The sequence below is a fragment of the Trematomus bernacchii genome, unplaced genomic scaffold, assembly GCF_902827165.1.
Source record: "Trematomus bernacchii unplaced genomic scaffold, fTreBer1.1, whole genome shotgun sequence".
NCBI classification, from domain to species: domain Eukaryota; kingdom Metazoa; phylum Chordata; class Actinopteri; order Perciformes; family Nototheniidae; genus Trematomus; species Trematomus bernacchii.
Window position 1 is genome coordinate 7,433,000 of NW_022987477.1, and position 16,560 is coordinate 7,449,559.

The window sequence follows — 16,560 nt, forward strand, 5'->3', positions numbered from 1 at the left end:
TCTTCTCAGGGAACTCTTGGAAAGGATGTAAATGAGCTTGTTTCCCAAAATGTCAAACTATTCATTTCACACCTCTGATAGGAACAATTAATTAGCCTGACGAATGATTATAGTGACTGCACGTGTGGCAGGTGCATGATTTATTAATTAGTAGAAACTTTATAGAGACAAGTACAGTGAAGACTTTATTTTGAAGGGACTTACCCTTGATCAAACAGCCTCCAGGCAGGGACAATCACACCCTTGACCCTTTCTGGACACGACCCTTCACCCCACTAAAGAAAGTTAATGCATTTAAAACTTCTCCGATGCGTTTGAGGGTCCATGTGAACAATGACAAGTCGAGTAGAGACAGCCACTCTTCGCAACAGCAGTGCAAAGTGCTGTTTGTGGTCATTACTGAGCCTACTTTAGCATCCAGCACCACAGAGGAATAACAGCACAGCGCCTGTAGAGAGTAATAACATCTTAGTGCTCCTTTGGCCACATTTGACTCAGGCCAGTGGTTAACTTTGCAATCTAATAGGAAATGTTTTCTTTTCAGCTCCCTCTGATAGCTTTTTAATTGCTTTCAGTGACACTGTCACCTCTCTTTCTCAATAGCCTGGAGACCATGTTGTGTTTGCTATGGCAAGGGAGCACGGTAATGTAATCATGAAATAATCATAATTAGGAAAACATCATTGTGAGCAGTTAGTTGGTTTAGAATGACCCAGAGGTTCAAATTAATCTCTTAAAATACATTCTTGTTGATAGTAGATGGCCCAGGAACACATTTAATAACAAGCAATAATGAGGCTTGAGGCCTTTTTCTGTTTGTAGGAACCAAGTGAGCCTCCTCTGGGCTTTCTGTTAATTCATCTGATAGAAACCTTCTGGGCTGTAATAATACACAGGTTCTTTTTTTGGCTTGTTGCACTGAAAATATTGTCACTGCACGAGGCTACACTGAAAAAGTGTCTTTATTATCTGATAACGGTGGGGTAAATATTAGAAAACAAAATACAACACAATACATATTGATGCTGTCAGGCTTCACTCAACAATAGAATAATCTACAGTCTTTAGTTTTTGGGGAATTCTATGAAATCAATAAGGCATTCACTGAGACAGCTATATATAATTGACATGCTCCACTTCAAATTAGGCACACGTTCAGTCAAAAATGTATCAGGGAATCTAGTTTATCCACAACTTGTTCCTAATAGAGCATTTGTCCTGAAAAATGAACTAGATTAGTTGAGTTTTGCCAATAATGTACTGGTCCACGCTAATTATTAGGTTTTTTCTGCCTTCCATACTACCTTTTTACCCTTAGAAGTTGCATCCAGAATGTATCTGTTACAGATCTAGTGATGCTAATTAAATTTTATTAAGACAAAATGGCCCAGATAAAATTCAAAAGATAAACTGTGTCTTAATGACTGTCCTTTCATTAGAATTATCAAACTAACAAACACTGTTTTTTTTTAAACACAATATTGGCTTTTTAGTTTTGATACACATGACTATTTTGTGTGGTTTTAGGATAATTGATAGTGATGAAGTGAAACAAATTTGCCTCTAACTTTTTTTCATTCTGCTAAATTATGGCATGAAAGTGTAATGTGTATCATATGGCTATCACGTAATACTGATTTGTCAAGTCAATAGCAGTGGAAGTGAAGCCATTGTTGTATTGTCATTATTTAACAGGGATTTGTGGCGTTTGTTATGCTATTATGTAGATTTACATCCGCCATTATGTCTTTAGTTGGGTTGGTCTGTCAATAGGATTACGGAAAAACTAGTGGCCTGATTTCCATGATACTCGTTGAATTAGTTTAGCATGGGCCAATGAAGAATCCATTGCATTTTGGAGTGCCATTCTGTTTTCAAAGTGACAGAGCAGCTAATTATCCAAATAAACAAACAATAACTTGCATAGTTTAAATATGAAAATACGTGACATGTCAAACAAACTCAAACTGAACCTCCTCCAAACTTCCTCAGAAGAACTGCTGCAAACAGAAAGTGAATACAGTGACATGTGCTCTCTATGGGGACACGGGCAGCCTGGATGAGCAGTGCAGAAGTTGTCAACCAACCATCCAGATAAATCTTCTCAGAGCACCACGCTGCCTCAGACCACCCTGGAGGATCTGGCCCGGAGGTTAATCAAGGACAGATTCCGAACTGGCCCTCAGCCCTGTTTTTCCCAAAGAGGGTTGTCTTCTGTGTCTTCCCCTTCTACAGTATGTGTCTTCTTTCCGTATGATGTGCGTGCCTCTGTGGTGTAGCTGCCTGCAAGTAGGGCAGAGATTGTCTGTCATGCATTTCCGCCTATCTGGACTTGGTTTAAACAGAGCGGAAAGTGAACGCGCCGCTCAGAGTGGGCCGTGCAGTGCAACTCTTGCCAATGATGACAGAAGGGGAAAAGATGGGGAGGCGCACCTGGAGTTAATGAAAAAAATGTAAAGCTCATACGCAACATGAAAGGTCCTGCAGGATCACAGCCTGCCACAGCCACTTAGAGCCTGCATTTGTCATGAGCCAAGAACACGGCAAGGCAGCTAGCGTAGCCTTTAGAGCAGGGCTCTCCAACACGTCGATCGCGAGCTACCGGTAGCTCGCGGGCAGCTTTTCAGTAGCTCGCCGCTCGATTATTGATTATAGCGTAGTAAGGTTGCTTATTGATTTTTCGGCCGCGGCTGGACAATAACGTTTTTTTATTTTAGAATTTTTTCTGTCACACGAATATCAAATGGTCGGTGACGCAGAGATCAAGGAACAGACGTGACAGCAGCACAGCGACAACACACACGGAGCAGTCTGCTTTCTCCACCAACACCAGTCCAGAACTAACAGCAGAATGACCCGCTCTGAATCAGGCCCTGTCGCTGCGCGTCAGAGACACACAGGGAGGGATTTGTGTTTTTTGAAAAACACTCGTTATCGTCATGTCAGGTTTTTGGTGGATTTAATCAAGTCTTGGATTGCAGAGTATGAATGTCCTCTTGCTATTTTCAGTTGATAAATACTTGTGTAAAGTTTGTGAAGGCAGGAGGAAAGCTTCCGCGATCACCGTCTCCTCTCCGTTCCTCCAAACCCCGCCCCCTCCCTGAAAATAATGAGTGACAGGCTGATAGTGACCCGATAGAAACTTTATTATTCACTTAATCACTGATTGAGATATGATGAAGCTAACTTAATCTCATACATTCATGGGATTTATGTAACAGTAAGACAGAGAATGTAAGTGTGCACCCACATGCACTATTTTTGTTTTTATAATGCTATTGTAAATACTCCTGCTGTTTTCAGACTCAAGTCCTGTGTGTGATGCATTCAAGACATTCAGTGTCTTTTTTTAACAGAAGACTGTAGCTAGAAGCTGCAGCTAGACTGCAGAAGTATTAGTTTTTTGTTTTTGAGGATGGAACCATTTTCACACACAGATATAGGGAGGCTAGACCTATACAATTAATTTATTATGGTTTATAATTTAATGTCAAGACGAAGAAGAAGAAGAAAAAGATGGCTGAACAACTGTTCAGTGTCAATCCTGTGGAGATCTCCAAAATAATGTTCAGCTTAAGTCTCAGCAAAACTCACAACATTTCTGGAGCCTTGTAGACCCAGAAAACTATAAGAACATTCACCAAGCAGCACTGAAAATGTCTGCTTTATTTGGTTCTGTACATACCTTTGTGAAGCAGCTTTTTCTGACATGAATGAAATCTAAATACAGAACAAGACCAACTGATGAACATTTAAATGACTCTAATCTATGACTCCAGCATACACCTCTATGGTGGACTGCATGCAGTGCCATTCATCTCACTAACAAAAGAGTGAAATGCTTGTAAGGTGGTGATTAAGGACACTTATGTGAATGTTCAGTGATGTACTTATTATGTGGGCCATAATAATATGTGAGAAATCTTCGTTTTCTTGGACCTTATTTTTGATAAGCTTTAGGTATTGCAATTTCACACGTGTACAAAAGTATAGCTTAATTCAACTGATGAGGGCTATGTGAATAAATGTAAGCGATGTGATGCAAGTAGCTCTTGGCCACTTTCATTTTTTGAAAGTAGCTCTCAGATGAAGAAAGGTTGGAGACCCCTGCTTTAGAGAGTCCTCCGCTGCACCAGTTTGTATCAATCAGCCTATCCTGACAGCAGCACGAGACAGGAAGAGAAACAGATGCCAACATAAAAAGTAAACTGTAATATCAGCCGTCATCAAATATGTGTCTCAGAATTTTTTTTATACATTAAATTCTTTAGAATCAGATGAAAAGATGCACTCATGTGACCTTAAATAAAAGCCTCACATTGTCTCATACCTCCACAGTAACCACACTTCCTTTAATAGCAGTAATCAGTGCCTTTTGTTAGAGCATGGTGCCTACCCATTTGCTATTTTACAGAGCCATAAAGCAAACCTTTTACATCTTAAACAAGTTATATGTTCTTGGAATCTGCTTTATACTGATGTTTTATTCATCTCTCAGACAAAGACACAACTACAATTCTGAGCATGTCACTGCTTAGTTGCACATCTCTGTGTTGAATACGTGGAATAAACCATAATACAATTAAGATGACAATTTTCCCGAAATGATGAATGCCGATGCCGCTGCTCTATTGCTTTGTCCATTTATCTTTCTTTGTAAATTACACATTTTTCTGCTTTGATATTCTTACCCCTCTCCATCAAATGCAATAGAGGACACAGGGGTTATTCATACTATTTTTCTCATTGTATTTGAGGTTGAGCCTTACTACTGGGCTACTGCTGATAAAAATCAGCTGGTTAGATTCTCGGATCCATTATAGCACAGCACAGTATTTGGTTCACCATGACAACTGCAGTAAATTAACCACTCCACATTTGCAAACATTTTTTGAAAGACTGCAGTCTTTGAGTTTACACAGAATTGAACAAAAGCTTTTGGAAATGAGAAGCTGCTTTTGTTGTAATGCTGTGTTCCATCATTGCCAGCTGAAATTACAAAAGTGGCTCGCATATTTTATCAGCTCCTGGAACTCTAATTCAAAACTCAAAATTGATGTACGGAGCCCTTGAAATTATCATTGAGGTAAAAAAAAAAGAAGTAATTTGTGAACACACTTCATCCTTACAGAACATAAGTACTGCACACCCCTGGATATTTCAGTGACATGTGAACATAATTAGATTCCATATTATTCATACATTCAACACATTACATACTAAATTGTAGAGCAAAATAAAGAGGCTTAACTTCACATAAAGTACATGAAAGTTGGAGAAAGGTGGCTTGCCGCCTAAATCATGGAGGTGGGGATTAAGCAGTTTCAGGTTTTGCTGTTGTTAAAAATATCTAAATATATCTGGCATGTTTTATGGTTTGATGTAGTCAGTGTGGATGGAAAATGGAAGGTTGCAGAGGAACCTATAACTGTAAAGATGATTTATGACTTCCTAAAATGATTGTGGCACAAACAAAATTGTCAATTTTCATGGTCTGCGCAGGTATCACAAGGCACCTTAACCTCTTTATTCACATGGGTCCAACCGATGCGAGCAACTGAGACTTCTTTTTGGTTTGTAGTGACATGTCCACTTTGCACTGTGTACAACCCCCATTTTTCTAAAAAAACATACTATCCCCTGTGACTGGCAACAGCACACACACAGCTTGAAAACAACATGTTTCTTTTTTAACTCCAGCACTGCTTATTATGATGCTCAGATAGAAACCAGCTCTATTTCATTTTAATTCATCCCTCCTCGTTTTTTGTAGCTTCTGTCAACAGTGTCTGATATCAGAGTGAATCTCAATAGTTGCTTTCCTTTGCCTATTAGCATGCTGGCAGAAAACCATATTTCTGGATGTGAATAAACAATGATTAGAAAACAATCTGAATCTCGAGAGGATCAGAGATTGGACAGCCACACTGATCAACACTTTCTAATTACATTTTAAATGGCAGACATGTGAATAACCCAGTATTTAAGTAACGTTAAAATCAATGACCTGGGTTAAACTATTCATGTTGTTGGCAAACACCAGTTCTGGTGCTGCATTATGGATGTTTTATATATATAGTATATTTAAGAATGAAAAGCAGCACAAGCAAAACAGGTTATGATTCCATGAGAACTATACTGTTTGTAGTTTATACATTTTTAGAAATTGATCAGGTGGATTTGATTTTTTTAACTTTCAATCATCCCATTCTAACGAGTGTAACATCAACAATTCACTCGCATACCAGGCAGTTCTGCTTTATGAATCAGTTATAATCTGTGGATGATAAATTTGCCACATTACAAGTTTGTCTATAGCCTCTTTGAACTAACCTTGTTTCTTCCTTATTGCTATTTCTGATGTTCATCAATAATTTCCGTGCGGACCTGATGCTCTGCAGTCAAACTCAGATGGATTAATCCTCATTACTGGCTAAAAAGGCAAAGCAAGTTAAATTAACAGTGTGCACTCACCCACCAGACACTCTTCACTTAATGATGGCATGTTTTATAAATGCATTTAGTTAGTTTTAAAGCATTTATAAATAATGAATCTACATTTATAAAGAATGATGATATGAATACACAAACTAGACTATTTTCTGAAGAAGATGCAGTTTGCTTAAACAGTAGATAAATGAGCAGCTGAAGCAGAATGAGCAGTAGAAATTGAGTAAATTCAGATAAAACTACATTAAGAGGGATGATAATAAGATGCAAAAAATATCAAAGTGTAATGGATGTGAAAGCAGTTCAACTATATATACATTTAGCAAACTTATAAGGTGGTATCCAAATCTCTGAAGTCTACCAAATTATTACTGTACAATTCCTTTAAACTGTGAAAGGGACAGTGTGTACTTTTTAGGTGAATCTATTATTAGAAATGACATTTCTATTCATAACTCTGTTTTAATTTGAGTGTACATTCACCTTGAACTAGATTTTTTACAAAGATATGGAAATATGTATTGTTTTGCATACATTACCCTCAGAAAAAAGACTATTTGATAATGTTAAGATAAGAGAAAAGACATTTTGTAGATTTTCTTTAAAAATATGATTTCCATGATTTGTCTTGAATCTCATTTTGTTGAAAATAAAATTACAAGAAAATCATGTTGTGAACCCATATCTTGAATTGTACCGAAACATACATTGAATGTATTGTGACAGTTTTCATTGAAGCTTACCTATTTAATATTTTGAATGGAAACCTAGAAAGCCTCTGATTTCATTCAGAGTGAAGTGGGAATATTCATATTCTCTGCACAGCTCCGGAGCTGAGATTCTGCTTCTCATAACTCAGATGACAAAGATGAACAGCTCGTGAAGCTGTTGTCTGTTTTTTAGACATCGTCCTGTCAAAAACTGAGGAAATGTTGAAGATGGAAAGACTTGAAGCAGCAGCTGTGGTAAACTGCCCGGCACTTCGTCAAACATCCTCCCCAATATGTCTGCTGCTCTGAATTCTGAAATGCAGACATCACACTTTGCCTGTGAGAGATAAACACGATGATGACTGCTTTCCCGATGTCAAATACTCAAGTGTCTGGGCTGTGGTCTCTGCCTGTGATAATGAAGTGTTGTTGTCTTGGCTAACAAGTGCTCTCTAACCGCCGGCTCTCTCACTAAAATCCTTAACAGCCCATGATCAGGAGGCCTCCATGTTGGCTTGTTATGTGAATAATGAATCATTGGCAACGTCGTGGCCTTGACACTTCTGTGATCATAGCAGGATAGCACTCTCTCCCTTTATTCTCGGTTCATATCTCACAAACACACTCATCCGGGGGATTGCAATGGAGTGACTTCTGTCTCCACTTCACTAATGTTGGATTGTGTGCCTCAGCAGGAATATTACTGGCACCACTGCACATACTGTGGCATTATTCACTGGACCAAATGAATCTATGAGCTGTGAAATCATTCAAGGGGTGTAATGAGAGGCGATCGCATGTCTGTTCTGACTATTGTGGCAATAAAGCACACTGATAGAGTTAACACTGCGAATATGCTGACACTTTGGAATGTGTTAGGTACAAAAGCAAAGTTAGGGCGCACTGCACTTCCTCTTTTTTCCTTCTTCATCTTAAAGTATATTGTTTGGAGACAAGTGGACACTTTTATTACACATCTCAAAGGATGCCCATGCTCATGCTGTAATGAATAGAAAATAACAAAAACAAATTAAATGTATACCTGGCCCTTTCTATATTTATATGGTGTATTTGTGGCAGACAGCCAGCTACAGGGAAAGTGATCACAAAGCATTATGTATTTTGAATTATTTTCCAATATAGATTATTACCAGCAAGTTGCGGCAAGTCATTAAAAATAAGCAGCTTCGGAGTCTTTGGGGTTGACTGATTTTGCAGATTAGTCTAAGATAGCAAGATGGTTGAAATATAACAAAACAACTAATGAAAGCATTGAGAAAATGGAGCTTTGAGTATTTTATCTTTATTTTCTTCAATGTAAAACACATTACCACACACCTAATGCTAGAACACTATAGTGTTTTTAAATTCAGAATAACCCTCAATGCTTTAAAAAATAAAGAAAACCAAAACAAGCTATAAATAACAATGAAACAGACATTGATTAAGCAACATACATTAACATGTAATGTCCCAAATAGAGTATTCAGCAACATGCTTCTCTAGTCCCAACCCTATTCAATACTAATCCATCAATAAGTCACATGAACCAACCCTCTGTGCCAACATTTCCCCCACAACAAAACACATGTTCAACCTCTTATTACAGAGAAAATAGAAAAGGAACAAAACCAATATCACCCGTTGTGTACTCCACATCCTCAATTCTGAAGCTTACAAACATGATTATTTTTGCACATCTTTTTAATATGTCTGATTTGTTCTACCTTTTTAAAATGTCTTCCTCCAGTTGATTGAACATATGTACTGTCACCGAATGTGTACAATCAACATTAAAGAAAGTGTTCCTAAAAAAAAAGCCCTCAGCTTTGACATTGTGTTTATCCCTGTATTTATCTTTATTAAACAGCATAATACATTTTCAAATTCTTTCACTCTTCAGTACGATTTCCCTGTGCTCTGGAGCTCAGGCACCTAAGGCTTTGAGTAGATTTGGATGGATATTCTTTCCACCTGTGATTTTTTGAGCAATGCAATCCCTTACCAAAGTTGCATTACAGTGTAACATTCGTCAACATTGCGTCAGACTTGATTAGAATAATAAGATGGGGGTCAAAATTGCAAATGGCACCAATTTGGATATTATCATACGCCTCTCCTCTGGCAGTTTCTCTCATCCGGAGCTTCTGTCTCTGACTTATGTGACTGATACCCTTGGGTGATTCATAAGCCACGCTGCCTACTGCCTAGCACTGTACCCATCACTCTTTCCACATGTCCCTCCCTCTTCTCCTCCCCCGTGCTTTATAGGTGGCTCATCGCTGTCAGCACACAATGTCTGTGGGGGAAAGTGTCTGCCACGCAGGGCTCTGGTATCTCACCGCCCATCTGTCATCAGAGGTCCAGCCCGGTTCCACACACTGTGTCCAGGGAACATCAGGCGTGGGCTGGCATCCCCGCCGGTGCCTTGATGAGTTCAGTGTATGCTCATAGTTACACAACCGCCCAGGGATTGGATTTATGTCAAGTTAAGCAGCAGGTTTTAGCAGATTTGTGTGTCTATGTGGAGCCACTGTTGACGGTTTCACAGCCTCAGCAGTTATCACGTACTGCATGATAGGGTGAGACTGAAGACCTCCATTCACATGACAAAACTAAAGATGATGGCTCCATGACTACAGTACAGCGCATGGACAATAAATCAGGAATTATTAGGGATGTTCATTATAAAGATTACCCTGGCAACATTATTTCTTATCGCTGATTTATTTTTGTAGTTTATATTATAGTAATTAAAGCTTTTAATAAATCAAAAATGTGACTTTGATTCTAAAAAAGGACATGCAAGTAGGCCAAATCACTAAAGTCGTTCCTTGTATATATTTTATGAGCTATTAAGCATTTATGAAGATTACTTTAAAACAACTTTGAAGATTTGTACATTCTTTCAAATATTGGCTACTTTATTCAACTAGGCTCCTGTTCAGAGGTGAATATTGTAATTTGTACCATCCATGTTCATATTTGTTGGCATTATATAGTTACTTAATGCTAAATACAACAACACATGACCAGCTTTTTGAATACATTATTAGTTGCAAATAATAATAAACAAGGGGAATGAATGTAACACGATCAATAATTAAAATAATTCAATAACTTGCAATAGTTAATTAGACTATCTAAGGGGACTATCCGCGTAACCTGTATTGCTGCTAATTTTGATATAAGTAAGCTTCATCTTTTTGCTACATTTGATGGAAGTACTTTAAAAGGCAACTTTGGTGCAAGATGGACACCAGCAGGAAAAGTGCAGATTAAGTGTTTTTTTGAGTAATTTAGAAATGAATATATATCTTGATTAATGCTTGTCATACACCTTTACTGGTGGCTACTGTCATTTATCAAGGCTCATACAATAGTTCTGTATAATCAACTACGCTTTACCTTGCTTGTGTTGTCAAGTGCCTCGTGCGTGGCATAACAACAACGCGCGTGCGTAAAGCCAATTAGCCCAGCTGAAATTTGATTACCTGTCAGCCAGTTAGCCTACTGTTAGCGTCATTGTGTCGTAGTTGACCGGCGTTTATGTTTCTTTGAGAGAGAAGACTAACTGCAGTCACCATGACGGGTAATTATTTCTACTACAAACATTGGAAAGAAGAATTATACGTTAAACACATAAGTGCACAGTGCCCACCTGCCCCGCGGTGTAATTTCTCAATGGTAAAAAAGGCTAACTGTAATTGCTAGCTAGCTAGCTAGTTAGCAACATTCTATGGCCAGAGAAGAAGCCTGTTTGACGGTGTGTGTTACTCTGAGGGAGCGTTACCCGGTTAAGAAAAGGCTTTCAGGATGTCAAGCATCTTTCTGAGAGAATTTCGAAATATATAAACAGCATGACATGACGTACATTTTTCCAAAACAAACATAAACGAGGAATGGAGCAGCATAACAGCAAGTCGAGGAGAGAAGGTATGTGACCAGTTAAATGTCAAGTCTGACCACCTGTGTTTATCTGTCGGTATTGGGAAATAGTCGTAGTATGTCAATGTTTTGTCTGTATGCTTAGTTGTTGTTGCTAAGGCCCATCATTTTTATCCCCCCCAAGAAGTTAAGTCTAAGGTCTTTTTCTTATTTCGGTTGAGTCAAATGCATGCTGACAAAAACACAATTGTATTTCCTTGTAATCTCATAACTCTTCAAATGTTATGCCAATTGCTGAACAAACTGGTACAATGGATTGTTAAACAGTCTATGGGGCAGACAGAATAAGCCTCCTTAAACCCAAATAACTCTAGTTTCATTTCTTGTTATTGGAGTTTTATATAACATTTTTTAGACTGTTTAATCATGTATCTGCTTGTGAATGGCCTTTTGCAAACACCATGAATACATGTATTTGTGCATAGTCTCATTCACACCAATATATACAATATGTAGTTTAAAACTTTTGTTTGTGTTAATAAGGTCATAAAACAGGGAGGAAATTGGTTAATTTTCTGAAATTCTTATCACTTTTACAAATTGTTAATAAGGAGACACACCTTCACAGAGTATCCTGCTGCTGTACTGAGTGAATAAAAATCTCAAAGACCAATTTTAGGACACAGTGTGTGTACCCCAGTTTGCCAGACATTAATACTGAACATGTGATTCTATCAAAGGCCCATTTCCAGTGGTCTCAGCATTTTTAAATCAGTTGCTAACCCAGATTTGGTCTCTACTGAATTCCAACCCAGATCTCGTGTCTTGGCTAGGCACATAGCACAGATCACTGAATGGGTGATTTATCAGTTCTTGGAGTGGTGGGAAACTAAATGATTTATGGCTGAGCTCTTTTTTTTTCTACCCAAATCTTATTTATGTCACTGCTTCTGTCACCGTCACTGCAGCCGTCTCACTTTCTGACTTTTCTTCTTTCTCTTTCCCTCTTCTTGTCTCTTTTGCTTTCTGTCTCTTCCTCTTTAGAGGTCATGCCGGGGAGATGCAATTTAAAGTTTGATGGATAATCCGAATACGTGCTGAAGTTCCGGGAATCCTTCTGTGATCTCAATGAGCTCTTCTGACTGATCAGAAGCCACAGGTATGTGACGTTTCCTCCCATACAATACTGACACAAGTCAATCCCAGCATGTGTTCATGGTGGGATGAACAGGAACAAGCACTTACACAAATACACATGCACAGGATAGTGTCAAACTGAATTAATGCTCACACTGGAGCATTGCGAAATGCAAGTTATTGCTTATTCTCTCTTCCGTAGAAAATGTGCCCGATGAATAAAACATTTGCGAATAAACACATATATTGATTTAAATATAACTCCATGAATACACTATAGATTGCTCTTGAGATTTTGTCCCTCTCCTTTCCCTTTACCCATTATTCCATAATCACTGACGTTGGCATATTTCTCAATCTCCCTTTTTCCATTTCACCCTTTTGCTATCAGCAAAAAATGAATTGGACTATTACCATCCTGCATTCAGGAAGCGCAGCCTGGGGATATAAATTGGTCAAATGCAAACAAGTGGGATCCACTGATCCTGAGTCACTAAGTCGGGACATTTAGGCCTTGAAATGTCTGACAGCTTAAATCACTGTCACTCTGGGCAATGGCTCAGAGAGAGATGGACAGAGAAAAGAAGGAACAGAGAAATAAATAATGAGTTTCTCTGTAGCAGTTTATCTGTAGGGCCACAAAGGGCGGCAGCAAATATGAAGAGCATTTAAATTCAAGCTTGTCATCTGTGGCTCTATGCCAGATGACCACAGTTTGGCTTCATGCCTTTTTCATGAGCCCCCTGTTGATAACAATTCAAAATCATGATCTGCATTCTCTGATGTAAAGCTCTCCTGAAATGTCCAAACAGATTGTCAGCCTGTCTGAAACAGAGATATTCCTCTGTAAAGGGTGCGGGTAAAACCACTGCAGGACACAGGCCTCTTTTGGTATGAAAATGATACTTGAAAGGCAAGATAAAATATTCACCAGAGAGAGATATGGGGAGATAGCGCATAGCCTTGAGCAAGCCTGACTCCTGCTGTGTGAGATGCAGAGAGAAGGAAAGAGATATAGGAAGATAGGGAATAATGGAGAGCTAGAAGTAATGTAATAAGAAATGTAGTGAAGAGCAGATGAAGAAAGAATGACCAGTAGGCACTTGACACCTCACGACTGTAAATCTATCTGTGCCTATTAAATGTTACCCTCCGTGGAAAGGTCGCATGTGTCTAAAAATGGGTTATAAAGCGCAGAAAGAGTTACACAGCCTATGAGCACTTTATATTTGGGCTAAAAACAACAAGACATTTTCCCTCCATATACAGCAAAAACAAACCTAATTTCCCACCTGACATGATGTCCCGACACTTCTCAAGAGTGTCACAGAAGGACACATCCTAAAGATCATTAGATCATGGGAAGAAAGCACGATTTATTGATTCAAGACACTAAATTGTAGGTTGCCATTGATTAGCAGACAAGGGCTTTTTGCTTGTGTCTCTGTCATAGACAGGCTTTTGCTTTATTTTTAGGCGAGGGCTGATCGATAGCAGGCCGCTTCATGAGGCTCAGTGGCGTTGTGCCTCCCTGCGGAGCCTGCGTAGGTCAGGCCAAAGCACTTGCAAAGGTTGAACCAATGATGGGAATCAATGGATGGGGAAAGGTCATCTAACATGGCTGTTTACCACCATGGAGGAAACTTTCTAGATACATATTGTTTCATGTGGACTGGTCTATACCTCATCTATAGTTTTCATCTTCTCTTTTTGCTTTTATCGGATGGTACAGGCGAGGATGGAAAGGAAATGGGGGAGAACCAAGTTGAGCTTCCAGGGTGTTCCATATTTTACAGCCCTTTTAAACTTCTGCTAGATAGAAGTCTAGGAAAGCTGGCTAAAGGAAGTGAATAGCTGTGACATTTTAAACCCATTTAGATAGGAGTGTCGTCTTGGTTTTATATAGTGAACTAGTGAAACATCACACATATTTATCAAGCTCATGGGAACAATTTTTCATTTTGTTTTGTACGTTTACTCTGGCAAGGTTTTAAGGGTGTGTGAGGGATGCGGTCGCGCCATGCTAGCAGTTTGTGAACAACTTAAATGCATCACAGTGCAATTAATAGAAGGAGAAGGTCATTATGATTTATTGCTAAGATTATAATTTGTATATGTCAACAAAGGTGGAAAAAAAAAGGATGCATATACCTTTTATCACTGATTTATTACAACCCTCACATGTTCACCCTAAGTAACCGAAGTCAAACAAACTCAGGATGTTGCGTTCATGTGCAATGTGTAAGAAAAGGTATAGTTTAAAACATTTAATTTTTTTACATTAACAGCAGAATATGAAGAGGTTACTGTGTTGACTGTCAATAAGTCTATGTAATGTTGCAGAGATACTGAAATTAGCCCTGTTCTGTTTTGTATACCATTCGTACCTTTTTTATTTTTGTAACTCACTGCACAGAGGAAATGTCAACAACCGTGTGACCTTGAAATGTAGAGTTGTGTGTGTTACAATACGTGGTGTGTAACCACTGTGTAGGCTCTCTTTTTGCTTTAATATGGTTTGGGGGCGTAGCCTCTGCTGGGTTTTGTTGTTTATGCATCTCTGTGTTGTCTCCCATGGTGATGCTTTATGCTGCTTTTAAACTGGCAGATATTACATTTATTTGGTTTAATAACGCTTGTTGCATCCATCGTGGTGTTTCTGCTCTTTTGTTTGAGTTTGTCTAGGTTTCTGAATTATTCTTGTCAGACTACACAAAGGAAGGTTGTTGTATTTTTATAATTGATAATGGTTTGCACAGACTGCAAATGTCTCTCTATAGAAAAGGAATGTAATTGCTGCTTTGTACATAAGGGTTCGGTTAATTTTAATTAACCCACACTCTCATTTATAAGAGAACACTTTTTAAATAGTTTTACTTTTGTGTTTTAAGTTGCAAATCTTTTACTTGAGTAAAATATTTGAGTACTGCTTTCTATCTATAACATGACTAATGAGTAATTATGGGTCTGAAAATCAGCTTTTTTTTGGCATTTTGTAGTGGAGCAGCTTGAGCGTATTCAGATCTGGTATCTACTCTTGTAATTCCCCTAATGATCTTTGTGCGGTGATGAGTAACCAATCTGACCAACACAGTCATGAAATGTTAAAGCACAACATGTTACACAATTAAACAAACGTTGTGAACAAAGGTGACCTGACAGCACAATTATCGCTCCGCACTGTTTCAAGCTGTACTCTGCGGCGCTCTCTATTCCGCGTGAGGATCCACTCGTGAAGCGTACATCCACCCACTTATGTGAGCTGCTTGAACCGCTCGATGACTCAGCAGCTTTACACAGCGAAATCACAATCTGTTTTTGAGAGGCACTTAAAAATCCTTAATCCATTCTCAAATTGGCCCTGATGCAAGTGGCGGTTTTTACATTGTGGTGAGACAAATTGTTTATGTACGGTTTCCAACTGTGTTCAAAGTGAGATATTTGTTTTGTCTGGAAAGCAAGTGATGCAACTATGGGGGAAGCTGTATCAACCATGTTTCTTTTTCATATAAAGGTTATTAGATTCAATGTCAAAATGTCAGTAGAACTCAACTGATGAAGATTTCATATTTAATGCTTTATGGATGTTTGAAGAAATGATTTGCAAACGAATATGAGGAGCAGCTGGATGCTGTCAAGCTAATGTTACACAACATATTTTCTCTATTGCAGCATGTCAGACAGAGCACACAGTTAATGTACAAAAACATTTCAGCTGTAGAATTAATTATGTTTATTTATTCTTTTGGATATTTCTCTTAGCAGTTCTTTATTGCTTTTTTGCCACAGGCCTAGCAAATGTATTCAAATGACATGTCATAAGAAAAATGAATCCTTGGATGCAGGTTTGCTTTTACAAGCCAAAAAGGTTGGGAACATCCTGGCTTTAACAAAACTTACACTTTTGTTTGTGAAAATATTTTTGGAAGATGCATGTCATTTGTTACATAGCCAAATGTTTTATTGACATTTCTGTCATATTGGTGACCTATTCAAGTTCATGTTAAGATATTTTGGGGGACTCGTTCTCTCAGCATACTCTCTGTTGCTACACGGACACTTGGAGCGCTCCCTGAAACAGCTGAGCCTTTCCAAATCTATAATATTTAATTTACTCCATTTCCCCTATCCCTGGATCAGGCTTATGTAGTGCTTTATGAACAGCAGTAGCTGCAAATGACTGTAGCTTTCAGGTGACCGGTGTGACAGCAACAGGTGGCTTAAGTAAAGTGTGTACTGGACATATGTTGCAGTTGCAATAATCCATTATAAACTTTCCTTCACAAACAGCCTTAGTTAGCCTGCAGCAAATGCGACAGAATATGTTCTAGAGTATCGTTTCCTTGTTGCAGAAGGCTGTATGTGAAATCTGCTG